The sequence below is a fragment of the Trichechus manatus genome, unplaced genomic scaffold, assembly GCF_000243295.1.
Source record: "Trichechus manatus latirostris isolate Lorelei unplaced genomic scaffold, TriManLat1.0 scaffold00179, whole genome shotgun sequence".
Lineage (NCBI taxonomy): Eukaryota > Metazoa > Chordata > Mammalia > Sirenia > Trichechidae > Trichechus > Trichechus manatus.
In genome coordinates, this window is record NW_004444115.1 from 1,644,414 (window position 1) to 1,651,785 (window position 7,372).

Below are 7,372 nucleotides of genomic sequence, written 5' to 3' on the forward strand. Positions count from 1 at the left end.
AAAAAACCAATTTCTACTAATAGGGTGACTCAACTCGAAGAATGTAATCAGTGTCACTGAACTGTACTGTGCATACAGAAACTGTTGGACTGGTGTATATTGTCAACAACAAATTTTAAAATGCTAAGAACACCATTAAAAACAAAAACAGAAGGGTGACTGTATGTCCAAGTTTACCTAGGAGAACCCCAACTTATGCCTGTTGTCTTGTAGGAATTATTAATAGCTCTCCCTTTCACTCTTAAATATGTCCTATTTAGATCATAATAGCAACTGAGTGAATACACTATAGTCCCTATACAATGGAGAACTACAAAGCTAAAGCTGCTTTAACCCAAATTAAAAAAAAGGAAGCTCTGAACTGATATGGAACGATTTCCTAGATATATCGTTAGGTAGAGCAAGGTACACTAGTGTATTATGCAGCATACCATTTTTTTGTTAAGAAAGAGAAAATAAGAATTAATATGTGTATATATTACACACACAGAGAAGAGGAAGAGAGCACTTAGAGATGGAAGCAAGATATGAGTACTCTTTGAATATAGTTTTGAATTTTAAATCATGTAAATACTTAACATGTTTTAAAAATTAAAACAAAAAGGAAAAAAGCAAATCTTAACAATGAACACAAAAACAAACTTCCTACCAAACAGACAACATCAAAAAAAGTGCTGTTTTAAGGAACTTTTGATTACAGTTCTCTGACCAGTTATCTTTAGTGAGATATACTACAAGAAAAAAACAGTACTGAAAAGAAATCAACTGCACCTGATAAGTATATTTTAAGTAATAATACTGGTATTATAAATTTAAATCTATTTTATTTTAGGAAATCCCACTAATGTTACCTTTAAATTGGAATTTTAAATACCAGTATAAACTGATGATTTTTTTAAACAAGTTTCCTAGCTCTGACCATTGAAAAGGGCCTAAAAGTAAAGAGACTCCAGCAGCAATGCACACTTCTGAAACTGAGTTATCTGCAGTACTAGAATATTTACTTAACACCAAAAGCTTGGTTTATAAATACCATTTTTCTATCAAAAGAAACTAGAGCTCCTTGGAGAAATGGGAAAATACAAAAAACAAGAAGGAAAAGACAAATAGGACTTGTATTTGAGTGCAAGATGGGCTCAAAGATTAATGTGGGTCTAGTCAAAAGGGACTCAACGGCTCCAAGGGAAAAAAGACCTGGCGACCTGCTCCCGTAAGGATTACAGCCTAGGAAACCCTATGGGGCAGTTCTACTCTGTCCTGTCGGGTTACTTTAAGTCAGAATTCACTCCACAGCAATAGGTTTGGTTTTTTTTTTTTTTTAATTAATCTTCAAGGGAGCAGAGTGCTACATCTTCCTCCCTTGGAACAGTTGGTCGATTCCAACCACTCACCTTTCAGTTAGCAGCCAAGTGCTTAACCACTACGCCACCAGGGCTCCTCCAGGACACGTAACAACAGTCAGAAACGACATGGAAACCAGCTTCAACAGGGGCTCAAGCTGGCAACATTTGGGACCATTTAAGCATCAAAAATAATGATAACTGACTAATATACTAAAAAATTAAAATCCACTGAGTCCATAGTAATATTCAAAAAAGTGAAAGAAAACCAAACTAGTGGCCTATACTCCAAAAAATGTTACATCATGAAAAGAAAAAAAAAAGCCAAGGAACTGGTCCAGATTAAAGAAGACTAAAGAGATCTGACAATTAAATGCAGTGTCTGATTCTAGATTGAATCCTGAATCATAGAGAAAAAACAAAAATTCTGTAAAGGATGTTAGGGAAACAAATGAAGAAATCTGAATTTAAACTGTGTGTTAGCTACTATATTAATGTTAAATGTCCAGAATATTAATACTGTGGGTATTTAAAGAAAGATCTTATTCTTAGAGGAAAAAATGTATAATGTCTATAAGTGACTCTAAATGTTTTTCTAAAAAAAAATCTATATAGGTGTTCACTGTATTATCCTTTGAACTTTTCTGGATGTTTGAAATTTTTCTTAACATATAAAGTTGGAAACAAATTACCAGAATATTCCACGTAAAAAAAAGGGATACAAATTTACTTACCACAATTTAAAGGAAAAAGGGAAGTTACTCCTTAAAAATATCCTATTAAGTAGGAAAGTAAAGAAAACTAGAGAACAGGTGTCTATGACAGCAAACTCAGCGTAAAGCACAGTTTTGCATTTACCATGCCACTCAAGAACCTGCTCAAAATGGATAAGGCACAATGCCAGGTACTGTGTGGAACACAAAGTAACTGAAGGCACAGTCACAGAGACCCCAGGTTAACTGGAGAGACCAGTTATATTAAATAAAAAATCACAAAAGACTTCACTAATAGGATGAAATTTAGCTGGATTTTGAATAATGAAAAGGATATGAATAATCTGAGAGGGAAAAGGCAATCCAGGCAAAGAGGTCATAAGCAAAGGACAATGTGCAGAAATACACAAGGTCTGAAATACAGATCCCTGGAGAATCATGAGGGAGGACAAGTGGCACAGTGGTTAAAGCACTTGGCTGCTAACCAAAAGGTCAGGTGTTCAAACCCACCAGCCGCTCCACAGGAGAAAGATGTGGCAGTCTGCTTCAGTAAAGATTTACAGCCTTGGAAACCCTATGGGGCAGTTCTACCAAACCCTCTGCTGTCAAGTCGATTCTCAAAGTGACTCTACGGGGCAGTTCTACTCTGTCCTACAAGGCCACCATGAATCAGAATAGACTTGACAGCAGAAGGTTTGGTTTTGGTTTTTGGGAGTCATGAGAATTTTCATAGAAAATCAGTTCATTCCTCTATTTTTACGGCTGCATTCTAGGAAAACAAAAATAAATGGCACTGCAGTATTTGCCTTCAAAGAGCTCTCAAAGTGGTAGAGTCAAAATACATTATAATAAAAATACACACAAAATGCTTTAATGACAGAGAAAGGAGTAATTCACCTACCAGAGGAATGAGAGTGTAAGTTTTCGACAAAGATTATATTTTAGTCAATCTTTAAAAACTGAAAAAGATTTCGCCAATTAAATTCAAAGCAGAGAAAGAAGAAGAAGTATTTACTGAAAAAAAAATTATTTACTGAATGTCTATTATGTATTAAGGAGCCCTGATAGTGCTGTGGTTAAAGCGATTGACTACTAACTGAAAGGTCAGTGGTTCGAAATCACCAGTGGCTCCACGGGACAAAGATGTGGCAGTCTGCTCCCATAGAGATTTACAGCCTCGGAAACCCTATGGGGTCGCTATGAGTTGGAATTGACTCATATACATTAGGCACTTTGACTCAATGTATTAGGCACTTTCACCTTTGAAGTAAGTATTATAATTAACATTTTTATACATAAGGGAACAGAAGTTCAGAGTTTAATTAACTGGCCTAATATTAAAAAGCTAGTTAGTGGTGGGCCTGACATTCAAACCTGGGTCTGTCTGCTACTGAAACCCATGCATCCAGCTCAGGGGATTTAAAAGCACTCAAATTACAAATTTAAGGTACAACATAAACTTTATGAAGTCAGTCATTTCTACCAGAAAATTATTTAAACGTCCAAAGGCCAGAAAAGATGAGAGTAATACGGGTCAGTTTTCTATCGTTCTGAAGAGCCTCTGTATGCAGCACTAGTCTAAATGGTTACCAATGAGAAAGTGAGTTAAAGTAGAAAAAACTGAACCTAAATCACTGCCAAACAAAAGAGAAAATACTTTTAAGTATTAAAACTATGGCCAAGTGACTTACTAGAAGCCTGAAACACTGTCACACAACATATTACAGCAACAAAGAAACTTTCACCCTTCCAAAAGAAAAGAATTAACATCTACTACTAGCAAAAATTTCAACACAAATGAAACCTTAGAATAAAGTTTTGTAGAAAACTAGGAGAATCTGAAATCCTTGTTTAAACAACAATTTACTAGTTTATGATATTTAATTAAACATACTTTGATAATAAAGATTTCCAATTTGAAGGCTTCGACTAATTACAACTACTTTACCTAAAAATCACTTACACGATTCCTAATTTTTGGTTAAACCTCAAAAAGATTACATAAATACATTCGTAAGTGAAAAACTTTCACTAATATCTTTAACAGCTATCACAGTTATACAACTTTACTGCACTCTCAATCACTTTCTTAATCTGAAGTACAGAATAGTTCAAACTTCGCAATAACCAAATAACATTTTTTCCCAAAGTAATGTGAAAAGCGTACGGACTTATTACCTAACAAACAGAGTCCTGACTACGTACTTTAAGTGGTTAGTAAAAATACAGTAAAACCTGCAAAAGCTGGAACCTGTGTAAGGCAGAAACACAGCAGAGAAGGAAAACTCAAATATCTTCCACTAAAACGACTAATAAAAAAAAATGGTAAGACTGCACTCCATTCAAGGTGGAAAACTTTCAAGACTCAGAAAAATAAGGCATTCCCATTGAGTTCCGGCTCTCACAGGTGTCAATGTATAATTAAAGCCCCAGGTCAAGACAAAATTGTAATGGCAAATCTGTCTTTTTAGTATTTTTCACCAACCAAAGAATACAAGTTAGGCCGTAAGTTTAATAAGGATTTTTTTTTTCCTAAAGCACTGATATAAGGCCAATTTCCTACCAATATTCTAACCACAAGTACAGGAAGTATAACAAAATTTTTCCTATCTTTGAAAAAGATAAATTTCAAGAAAATAACCTAAACACGAACTTCAAGTCTCAACACAAACTCAAAAAATACAAAAGTATCTTACAGTAATGAAAAAGGGGTGTCAAATGCAATTATTAAGATTAGGAAAAGAAAATCGCCACCAAGGGAACAATTAACATGTCTTCTGCCAACTAACAGTATCTAAAAGTTTCGTTGTTTGAATTAAATAGATCTACCACTGCATCAAGTTCCCAGGTAAAAAATACTGCAGGATGTACTTAAAAGTCACACTGAGCTCCCAATGTTATTCCTTTTTTTTTTTAACAGCTTTATTGAGATATAATTCACATACCTTACAATTCATCCATTTAAAAGTGTACAGCTCAGTGGTTTTTACTCTATTCACAGATATGCGCAACCATCACCATGTCACTATGTTAACAAAGGTTTTTCATTCATACTCTAATGTCTTCCAAATTTACTGAAAAGTTAATGTCATCTGTGTAGAAATTACTTCAAAACATTAGGAGGCTTTCTACAAGTAACCTGTGCTTTTCTGATTTTATTTATACAGATCAATTACGGAATTACCTATCGACGCGCTTCCTTCTCCTTTCTCTGGAAGGACCACTAACCACAACGGTTACAACGAATTATCAACATCTATTTTATTTTCTTTTTAAAAGGACTGCTTTCTAAAGCTCCTAAACATTAAGTTGCCAGAAGGCAACTTAAAATTGGATGTATGGAGAGTTATTAACGGGACACTTGTAGGGAGAATGGCCTACAGCAAACCAAATAGGAATCTAACTATTCCCAAGGAACACGGCTTTACGCTGCCAAGCTGTGGACTTATCCTGGTTACAAATACTTATTTCAAGTGACGACAATGTCAAGAATAAACCTGCTTTTAAATAAATCTGTTTTACAGATTTCACATTAGCTTCCCGCGAATCCTTCAACCAACCACTCAACGCCACACTCCACTCAACTCTCGACCCAAGCCCCTCTCCAAGCCCCAAGTCTCACTTTAAACACGCTTCTCTTCACAAACTAAACGTCTTATCCGTGGCCTGCCCGACCTACGTCTCCTCGTCGCCACCAGTCCCCAGTCAAGGCCTAATTCTACTCTGCCCTCCTTTCCTGATCTCCCTCAAGCCCCCATCCTCCTCCCCTATTACTTAACCTTGCCTCAACGAGCCCTCCCGGATGACGGTCTTCCCGGCTTCTCCAACCTGTCCCCAGGCGTCCCTCCAAGCCCCCTAAAGCACGCAACGACCGAGCTTGAAAATGGCGGAGTGCCGCCGCTTGCTGCAGGCGTGCGGTCCCATGCGGCCGCCGGACTCACCGTCTGGCGCTGGGCAGAGCTCCCAGTGGCGAGTGAAGTGTTCGGCTTCACTCGGTCGGGAATGTCTCTCCTACCTGGCCTCCTCCCTCCACCCCTCTCAATCCCTCTCTACCAAAGAAACAGCAGCCATCTTCCTCTCTGAGCCACCGAGCTCACGACCTTGCGTCATCTCGAACCGGCGTACGGTAGTACGTCACACGCGCCTGAGGCACTGGCCTCCATAGGGCTCGGTCTGCGCATGTGCATAGGTGAGGGGCGGCTTCGCCGGAACCCCGCGCGATTTTGCTGAGTGCTTCTTTTGTTCCTTCTGCGAGCCGGTTGGCACTACTTCCTGGAAGGAGAGTGAGGCGGGGGCGTTTCGCGCTCCTGGGCGTTCTGTCAAAGACTTTCTTCGGGTTATGAGCTAACCCTGATGCTCTCAACAATACACCGTTTTCCAAAATTTGAATTAGAAGTTTCTTCTGGGTTGTGCGGTGGTTACAGCAGGCTATGTAGCCGAGCCCACCGAGAGTCAAATCCTGGGAAGGGCGCGCAGCCGCACCAAATTTACTTACGCATCTGTGAACTACCTACGAGATTTAGAGAATTTGAAAGCACCTATCAGTATTAAGGGATCCCTGATGGCGTGGTGGTTAAGTACTACGGCTGCTAACTAAAGGTGTGGTAGTTCGAATCCAGCTGGCCCTCTTTGGAAACTACTCTGTCCTATGAGTCGGAATCGACTGGACGGCAACGGGTTTGGTATTTTTGAGCAGTATCAGGCAGGAAGGGAGGATTGTTTTCCTCTAGATTATCCCCTCACTTAGGGTACAACCACTTTGGAAAATGATTTCACAGTTTCTACTGAGGAACCTTTTTAATTCTGGAATCCAGATTTCTGGGGTCCATGGAGTTGGTGTGACCCACCCAGCCCATTTGCCCTGTTGTAGACAAAAAAACACTCCAAGCTCTATTAAGGTGAAATCAAAAGGGATTTATTGAAGCCAAGATACTCATTCGAATGGGGTTGTGAAAACCTCAGAGTATGAAGCTCACTAACCCAGAGGGAGAGGTACAAATCATGGTTAGTTGTACACTCCCATATGAGGAACTATAAACACAATATTCTGATTGGTTTACAGTGATTGAAGTCATTCAAAGGTGGGACAAAGCAAAGTGTGATTTTTAACATTGGTTACATTAATACACCCAGAATACACTGATTGGCTAAAAGACATTATTAGATACATTAATTGTCTCATGACTCACAAAATAATGGCATGACAATAGCATGATGGCTACGCTAGAAACAAGTTGTTAAACATTATCCCACCCAGATCATAAAATGTCCTGGTGAGATTTAACACAAACAGTTTGATAAGGTTTAGTTACAGATTTA

The 7,372-nt window shown here is 38.4% G+C and overlaps 1 protein-coding gene across 3 annotated transcripts in view; it reads right to left on the reverse strand.

The window, feature by feature from the left end:
* WDR33 (WD repeat domain 33) overlaps positions 1 to 6,215 on the reverse strand; it is a 146,414-nt gene extending 140,199 nt beyond the window's left edge. For 2 of the 3 annotated variants that reach the window (XM_023741359.1, XM_023741360.1), the window contains exon 1: positions 5,995 to 6,197. The gene's annotated coding sequence lies outside the window, so the exon portion shown is untranslated. Of the gene's footprint in view, positions 1 to 5,994 lie in introns of all 3 variants that reach the window. The other variant, XM_004387037.3, reaches the window with a different exon arrangement.
* Positions 6,216 to 7,372: the final 1,157 nt, after the last annotated feature.